We start from the raw sequence: 8543 nt of genomic DNA on the forward strand, positions 1-8543 counted from the left end.
CGTACGACCTTCTTACGACAACAAGAAATCGTAAGATGGCCGTAAGTCTGACGAAAGAATAACTCAAGACATTCTCTCAAAAAACGTACGAATTCTAGGGCCTTTGTATAACTGAAAATCATTTCGTTTCTTAAAAAGGTCTCAAGTTGTTCTTGCGAATTATACAGCTTTCCTACGAAATTCATAAGAAGGCGATCTACGAATCTCTACGAACTCCAGAATTCGTACGAACAGTCACATTCGTACGAACCTTTGTGACCGTAGCTTTATACAACCCACGAGCTCATCACTAGGCAAATAAAGGCCCATGAGAACGACACCCCCTAAAAAACTCAAACCTTCTTTGATTCCGTGATAGCGTGTTTGAAATATAAACGATTGGAGGTGAGACAGAATGCGATAGTACGGTGACCTCTGAAAACTGAACATCTCTTTTTACTTATAAACGGATCCCACTTTTTTTTCTTAAAGGATTGATTGTGACAAATGAGATATTTAACTCCACAGTATTTGCACATTGAATCGCAAGAAAACCAAGAGTTCATATGAATGTACAACATACTGGTAGGCGCGATGACGCGTGACCCGCGTATGTTTACCGGCGGAGACACGAGCATTGTCACACAGATATTTGGAAAGGAATAGCTAGCCTATGTTACGATTTCTTGCACAATAGCAAGAATGTTTAGTGAGATTACAGAAATTCTAGACGAAAATCGTTCGAAGAATGATTTACTCTCTCAATAGAAATACCGTGCAAGTGAAAAAAAAAGATAGAATGTTTCTCCTATACCATTTTCAACTCTATTCTCTAACGGTAATGTGGGTTGAAAGCGCTCACCCTCATGTACTGTAAGCGCGTCTGCAAACTTATTTCTTTGTGTCTTTCTGTTTGTGTATTTATGGTTAGATGAACGCAATAAATGTTTGCACTATCATTCCCCACTCTGTCTCTCTATCTGTCTTCTCTGGAAAATCTTGTGCTCATCAGCAATAATTGTTCAACTTAGGGTAAAAAAAAAATGATTTGGAGAGAAATTATCTACACACCACTCAAGCGCTCTAACCCAATGTTCTACGGCGTAGAGGAGAAGTGGGGTAAAAACATCTACCAAGTTTTATCGGACACCTTCGCCTGTCTCAGCCTCGAAGAAGATGACGCTGCCAGCAACATGGCCTTGGTGAGCGCTCACCGATTGCCGCCCCGCCATGTTGCAGAAGATCAGGTTGACCAGTATCGCCCACCCCAACCCAACCCCATCATCGCCAAGTTCGTACACATGACGGACAGAAACAGAATCCTAGCGGCTTTTGACGATCGTCAAAGCCGGGCCGACCTCTCTTCTCAAGCTTCTAACGCGACTCCCTCCCTACCTACCCTTCAACGGAAAAAAAAAAAAACACGGTCCGCACTGACTTGCCACCAACCATCAAAATCACCAGAGGAGAGCTAGCCAAAACTGCCTACAGACTGAGGAACGAGAAAGGTGTGTTGACCAAGATTGCTGTTCTTGGAACGAAGGTAATGTTGCAATGGGAAAAATACAAGAAAATGGATCAACTGCAGTGACTAGAGTGAATCAACTTTTTGTCATGCATTTTGATTACTGCAACAACGCATTTTGTCATAAAATTTCGTCGTGTCATGTGTAATAAATTTCATTACAGAAAATTTCTCACCCATACAATCAATGCTTGTCTCTGCTAAGCGGTAACACTGCTCAACGGTAATAGTCTTTTGCATTGACCACAAGGACAGATTCTTTTTTCTCACATATTTAATGCTTTGTTGAGATAAACGTTAACAGTGGCTAACGTTGTAGTCTCTTTTTTTCGCATTGCTCTTGTCAGTATGCTTGCTCAACGTGTTACACTTATAACGTCGTGTCTATTTACATTGTTTCTTTGATATCATTACCATATTGTAATGATGTGCTTACTTAACGCAACTGTCTGTCAGTGGTGAAGCAAAATGATGACTTTCAGCCATTAATTTTGCACAAAAACTTCTACTCATCATAACGTTAATTTTGTGATATGACCTTATAGGCCTCTACTGCTGTATTTTTCACTGCATGTAGTCCACATTTTGTTCATTGAATTGTTAGCCCGAAGTCAGTGGTGGCTGCGAGCAGACAACCGTGTCTTCTCTATGACGAGATCTTCGTCTAGTTCTCTTTTCTACTTCATTCCTTGTGATCTTGATTTCGGTCCTTGTTTCGTTTCTGATGTGTATGTACATTTTTCCTTTTTTTGTGTGTGTGTTTGTTTCCGGGTTCTTTCCTGCGGAATTTCGTTTGCACCGTATATCTTTCTTGTGGAAAACTCATCAGCAGTTTCCTTTCACACAATATACTAGCTGTATGCGTATACTCTAGCTCACTTTTACCAAAAGAATAAAGAAATCGTTTGTCTCTCACCTTTTTTGCTCGGAGAATATTCTGGTGTATTACGCTTCAGAAGCATTCTTTACATTTCCTCTTGAAAAAATATTCCTTTTACACATGCATTTGTGTGATTTAATGCGTATGACTCATCTGCCTTCGTAATGACAATTTGCAGTTTTGGCGTCAGTATGTTGCTTGGCATCGAAATCTCCCAACTGGTGTTTCTCGCTGCTTACGTTTTCCACCAGCTTGTTTTAAATGTCTCTTCCCATAATGGCAATGTTAAGTATTTTTTTATTCCTCTTGAAATGTCTATAATCCTACTTGGCAACGAAATCTCCCGATTGCTATTCAGACGGTGTTTCTGTTTCTGGCAAATTATGTCAAATTGTCTCTTTGTTTAATAGTAATATCATGCACTTCTTGTATTCGCAGTGTCAATATGGTAATCGACATACATCGAAACCTCCAAATATTATCTTTATTTATTTATTTATTTATTTATTTATTTATTATTTATTTATTTATTTATTTATTGTGCGTATGGATATGACTGGGAACCATGTCTTGTTTGTTTCTCCGTCCCGCCAGAAAGTGGTAGTTTCTAAATAATGTCAACTCTTCCTTTTCTACTTGTTGTAACCTAATTCCTAATGGCTAATGATGTTATCATAAACTCCTTATTTGTGAGTAGAACTATAGAATGTGCTGGCAACCGTGGCTTTTTACAGTCACTTTACACACCCTGAGCTGCGATTTGATTTTGATACCAATGTTTGGTTAGCCCACATCACCACAAATTGTCATTCCGTGAACGAAATGATTAAAACAAAACCGCAAAAGGATTCTGTGAGCTATCTTCTTATTTCGCCCTTTAATATCAGAGTTCTTAGAATAAGAAAATTGATCAGTTTATAATATTTTTAGATCAGGTGAAATCTGATTATTCCGTCATTAGCATTCCAGAGACTTGGAGACTTGTTATATTCCAGGGTATTATACCTTTCATTCAAATAATAGGCTTAGTAGGAGAGGGGGTGCTGTAGTTTTTTTTTTTTCAATTTAATTGACAGTATGAAAGTTAAAATTTTGAAGGATTTGAATATAATGTGTGATAGTTTGGAAAGTATCGGTATTGAAATTGAAATTTCGAAACAAAAGAATATTGTAGTAGGTGAAATTTATAAGCCAGCGCGTTCCAATTTCCAGGATTTTTTGTAACATTTTCCGATTTGTTGATAGCGCCTTCCCTAAATCAAAAGAATATTTTGTTATGGGGGACTTCAATTTGAATTTGCTTCATTACAACGATAAAGTCTTCGCTGTCAAGAATTTTTAGATATGATGTTATCCAAACACCTTATACCGTTTATCAAAAAACCTACCTGTGTGACTGATACATCACCCACGTTAATTGAGAGACAGTATATTTTCTAACGATATTTCGTCTGTGTCATTTGGTGTTATAGTACGTATCCGATATTTTGTTTGTTTGTTTGTTTGATTTATTTTTCTTCCAACACAATTTCATACATAAATCAAGATTCTTTTCAGTAATATCACATAAAATATCAGTAAGCAGATTAGGCCTACAATGTACATGATTCAAAGAAGGGAAATTGATGTGTAAATTAATTCCATTAACAAAGTATAACTCGTATTACCAAATTTCCAAATGATTACCTGATAAATTATGCGGAAGAATTAGGACTGCCACTATAAGCAAAAGCTTGAACACGTGGCAGCCCAGGGACCTATGTACATAATACATATATATATTGTTTGCGGAATGGGGAAATATTACAAAATATAATACACTGTAAATGCATTATGTTTTATATTCTAGATACGAAAAAATTAAAGTGAATTATGATGACGATGATGATGACGACGGGGTAATGATGAGAAAAAAAATGTTATAATAAAGATGAAAGTGATGGTGGTGATGATGAAGATAATGGGAATGAAATGAAATGATACACACAGCAACATTGCGTATATTTGTTGTAGTTTTAAATCCAATTTACAGGAAAAGAAATGTGATCAAACAAAACAAAATCTATATTCAGATGCTATGTTCATAGATTGTAATCTGACAGTAACGTAGTTTTCAATCTAGCCTTAAAAGAATATAACGTTTTACGTGATTTAACATAATCTGGGAGTGTGTTCCAAAGATTTGGTCCAATATGTCTTCTAGATTTTTGTGCAATAATTAATTTGGGATTTACTAAATGAAAATTTTGCGAATTACGAGTGGGATACGAATGGAAAAATCATAAATCTATAGTTATAAAAGAGCAACAAGAATGCTTTGGATTACCAATCCCTCCTTAAGTCTAGCAATCATAGGAATAATTTATGTTGTAAATACAAGAGGAATCCAAATGAAAATACGTAAAGTAAATATGTTCTTATCGCAACATTCTTACAACTTCTTTGAGGCTTGCTAAGAAGAATTTATTTCATAAGCCAGTTTGATCTTTACAAAAATGATGCCAAGAGTACGTGAAAGGTGATTAATGAAGTTTTCCGAGTTTAAGATAGATCGGAACAAGTGAAGGAAATATCTCAGCATGGAATCTTGATCCAAAATCCTGTACATGCAGATAATGCGTTTATGATTTTTGTTTTTGTTGATTTAGGCCCCATTCTTGCTAGTAATATCCCAGTAACAGATAAAGAATTTTATTATTTCTTAACTAATCAAAATCCTCAATCTGTGTTTTCACTACCATCCAAGAATGCGTAGTTTATAAATTAAAAGCTAAAAAAGAGTGGTGGACACGATGGCATTGCGGTTTTTGTTTTATAGAAAAATATCATATCCGCAATTTTGTCTTCTTTAACGTATATATTGAATTTGTCCCTTGTTACTGGCACAGTGCCTAGTCAAATGAAAATAGCTAAAGTTGTTCCAGTTTATAAAAAAAAAGGTAATAAAGAAAATGTAAATAATTATCGTCCAATTTCTCTCTTGACCACAATTTCCAAGATATCTCGAACATTTGATATATCATCGTGTAATTAAGTTTTGAAATGATTGCAATATTTTTTTTTTATTCTCAATTTGGATTTAGAAAAAAACACTCTACTACTCACGCGCTGCTTGCTGTTATCGATAAAGTAGCCCACGATATTGACGATTCATAACATACAGTTGGTTTATTCCTGGACCTGTCCAAGGCCTTTGATACTACCAATCACGATATTTCGTTATATAAACTAATATCTAATATCTTCTTTTCACGTCGAAACCCAGCAGTCATTTTTGATGTAGTGAACAGAGAATCAAAGTCGGTTCAAATGTGGATTCAAGCAAACAAGCTGTCTCTCAATGTAAACAAAGTCATTTATTTGTTATTTAGTAATTCTGTTACTCACTTGCCAGGCGATATAAACATGAACATGATAAATAACGACTGTGTAATTCAAGTTGAATAGTCTAAATATTTTGGTTTTTATATTGACCATGAATTACCATGGAAATATCACATAGATTACTTATCTAAGAGGCTTTCAAGATTTAAAAAAAAAGCTTTAAAAAGGCCAGGAAGTGTTTGTCTGTCTTGTCTGTCTTTCCGAAAATTTGACACAAATATTGACCAGCAATTTGTATGAATTGGCATGGTTTGATTTTATTTCTCCATTTTTCAATATCCCAGTACAGAAACTTGTACATTTGTTATCAACGGCGACTTATCAATATCAAATAAAAAGAATATCAACGAAGAGAAAAAAAAATGCAGTAGACCGCACATCGTAAGCACTTCCCTTCATTGATGGTGGTCTGGGAATGGGGTATCGAAGAGAATGGAAACGAGGAAATAAAGTGGAAAATATCGTTTGGGTAATCGTGCAAGGTGCATCTTGCTGTATTCGAATGTGCATGGACCTCACAGTAGTATCTACTCACTTATCAAAAAGAAAATGTTTATTATTGTTTTTGTTCAGATATAATTATTTGAAAAACCTAATACAAATCATATAACTTTTTGATCAGGTTTTGATGACAGACAGGTCAGAATACATATCTACATCTCTTTTATATATGTCATGTATTTGCAATTATATTCTCTGATTTAGAGTTGTAGATCATGTCACACAGAGCCATTATACATAGTGAATCTCTCGTTGTTGTTATTTTTGGTTTGTATATGTGCGACTATGTTTCAAAGTATTTCAAAGATACTTTATTTGTGAAAAAAATATTGATAAATCATTTCTACCTAGGACTTCCACTGGATATGATGGATTAGGTATCAAGTTAATCAAACAGTATATTCATTGCATCTCCTTTAGAGTATGATATGTTCTATAGATATAATATATCTTTGCAGTGTGTTAAATTCCCAACCTCGCTTAAGTTTGCAAAAGGGATGCAAAACATAAAAACTTTTATAAAAGCCAAAAAAGGCAGGTAACAAATTATCGATCTATCTCATTATGGCCCTTAATGTCGAAAGTTTAGAAACCATTGTGAACAAACGATTAATATAGTTTTTAACAAATTTAATTCACCTTTTCCATCCCAATGTAGATTCTGGAAAAATTGTTCAACTGATTTTGCCGTCATACAGTGAAGACATAAATTCACCGAACAACTTTCACAAAAAACAGCACATTATTGCCGTATATAATTTTGAATTAAGACAAAGCCTCTGATACCACTGATCATAAGAATCTTTTTTACAAATTGAATTACGGTACACGAGGTCCAGTTTATTCCTCGTTTCAAAGTTGCTATCTGATAGGAAACAATTTGTATGTATACAAGGTCATTATTCCTCCGTGCCAAATATACAATATAATTATGTTGAGTCCCTTTAATGCTCAATACTTTTTTGTGTGTGTTTGCGGATGACACTACTGTTTAGGTTTCTCGTAAGAACCATCACAACCATATCGAGATATTAAATTCAGAATTGCAGAAATTACAATTTTCGTTTTAATGCAGCAAATTATCTCTGGATGTTGGTTAAAGAAATGCATGCATTTTCGAAATACTGCAATGTTATTCCCCAAATTGAATATGATATAGCGATTGGTGGTTTATAATTGGACAGAAAGGATTATACTAATTCTTAGGATTGTTAGCTGATAATTATTCAAATTGGAATTATCATATAGCTGGTAAATCTTCACAATTAGCCGAAGGAACAGGGGTGATATGTACAGTAGCCTAAAGAATGCATCTTAATGCTTTATTACACTCATTTTACCCTACCTATTGTAATATTGAAATCTCCCTTTATGGGGATATTGTTGGAACGTCTAGTCATTTTGTCACAAGGAAAGGGCTGCCATCTCATCAAGCATCATTATGTATACCATTCTTGCAACAAGGAACATGTCATGAAAGAAATAAAAAGGCAATAGTGTTCTGTTGTTTTATCTAAATGATTTATTCAATTTCTTTGTAAACCTGACTTTCCAAAGAACATCTTTTTTTTTTACCAAAGTCTCTATGTCACTGTTGTATTTGATTTTTTTATACATCTTATTCTTGAATGAAAAAGTTGCAGAAATAGATTAAAATTGAAATTGAAAAAAAAATCCGATTACTTATGAAAGGTAGCACATAGTCTCAGATACAACGTGATGAAACCTGGGCGAACGTGCTCAAACATTACAACAACAACCCTTTCCCCCTAAAAAAAAGACCCCTCAAGTTTAATAGATACTGCTCAAAACCCATGAGATCATGATTTCAAAAGAAATCACCATTCATTCACGTTGATTGTATACATCATAGACACATAAATAATGACAATTATGACTTTTCTCTGTAATCGAAAATTTGACTGAGGATGCTTTTGATATACACATGAGGCAACATAATATGGCAAAGGCTAATTGGCCGCAGCTACACAATTCAACGTAAATTAATGAGCAAAGGTAACATCTGAGGTAAGATTAGACACTTTATGTAAGTGATACCCTCAAAGCATCTTGAATTGTAAAAAAAACCCAAAACACACTTTTAAAATCGTAAAAAAGTCATTAGACAAAGACAACTAACTGTATGCAAAAAAAAAAAAAACCCACCCCAAAAACAAAAACGGGGTGATATTTTTTCATTTTTCAAGACACTCAGCACACACGTCTGCCAGCAGGTCTTCAAGATATGTTACACCTTAATCAGTGTTGTGCCGT

Source organism: Diadema antillarum, unplaced genomic scaffold, assembly GCF_040938485.1.
Source record: "Diadema antillarum isolate AM-2024a unplaced genomic scaffold, OU_Dant_1.0 scf00000017, whole genome shotgun sequence".
NCBI lineage: Eukaryota > Metazoa > Echinodermata > Echinoidea > Diadematoida > Diadematidae > Diadema > Diadema antillarum.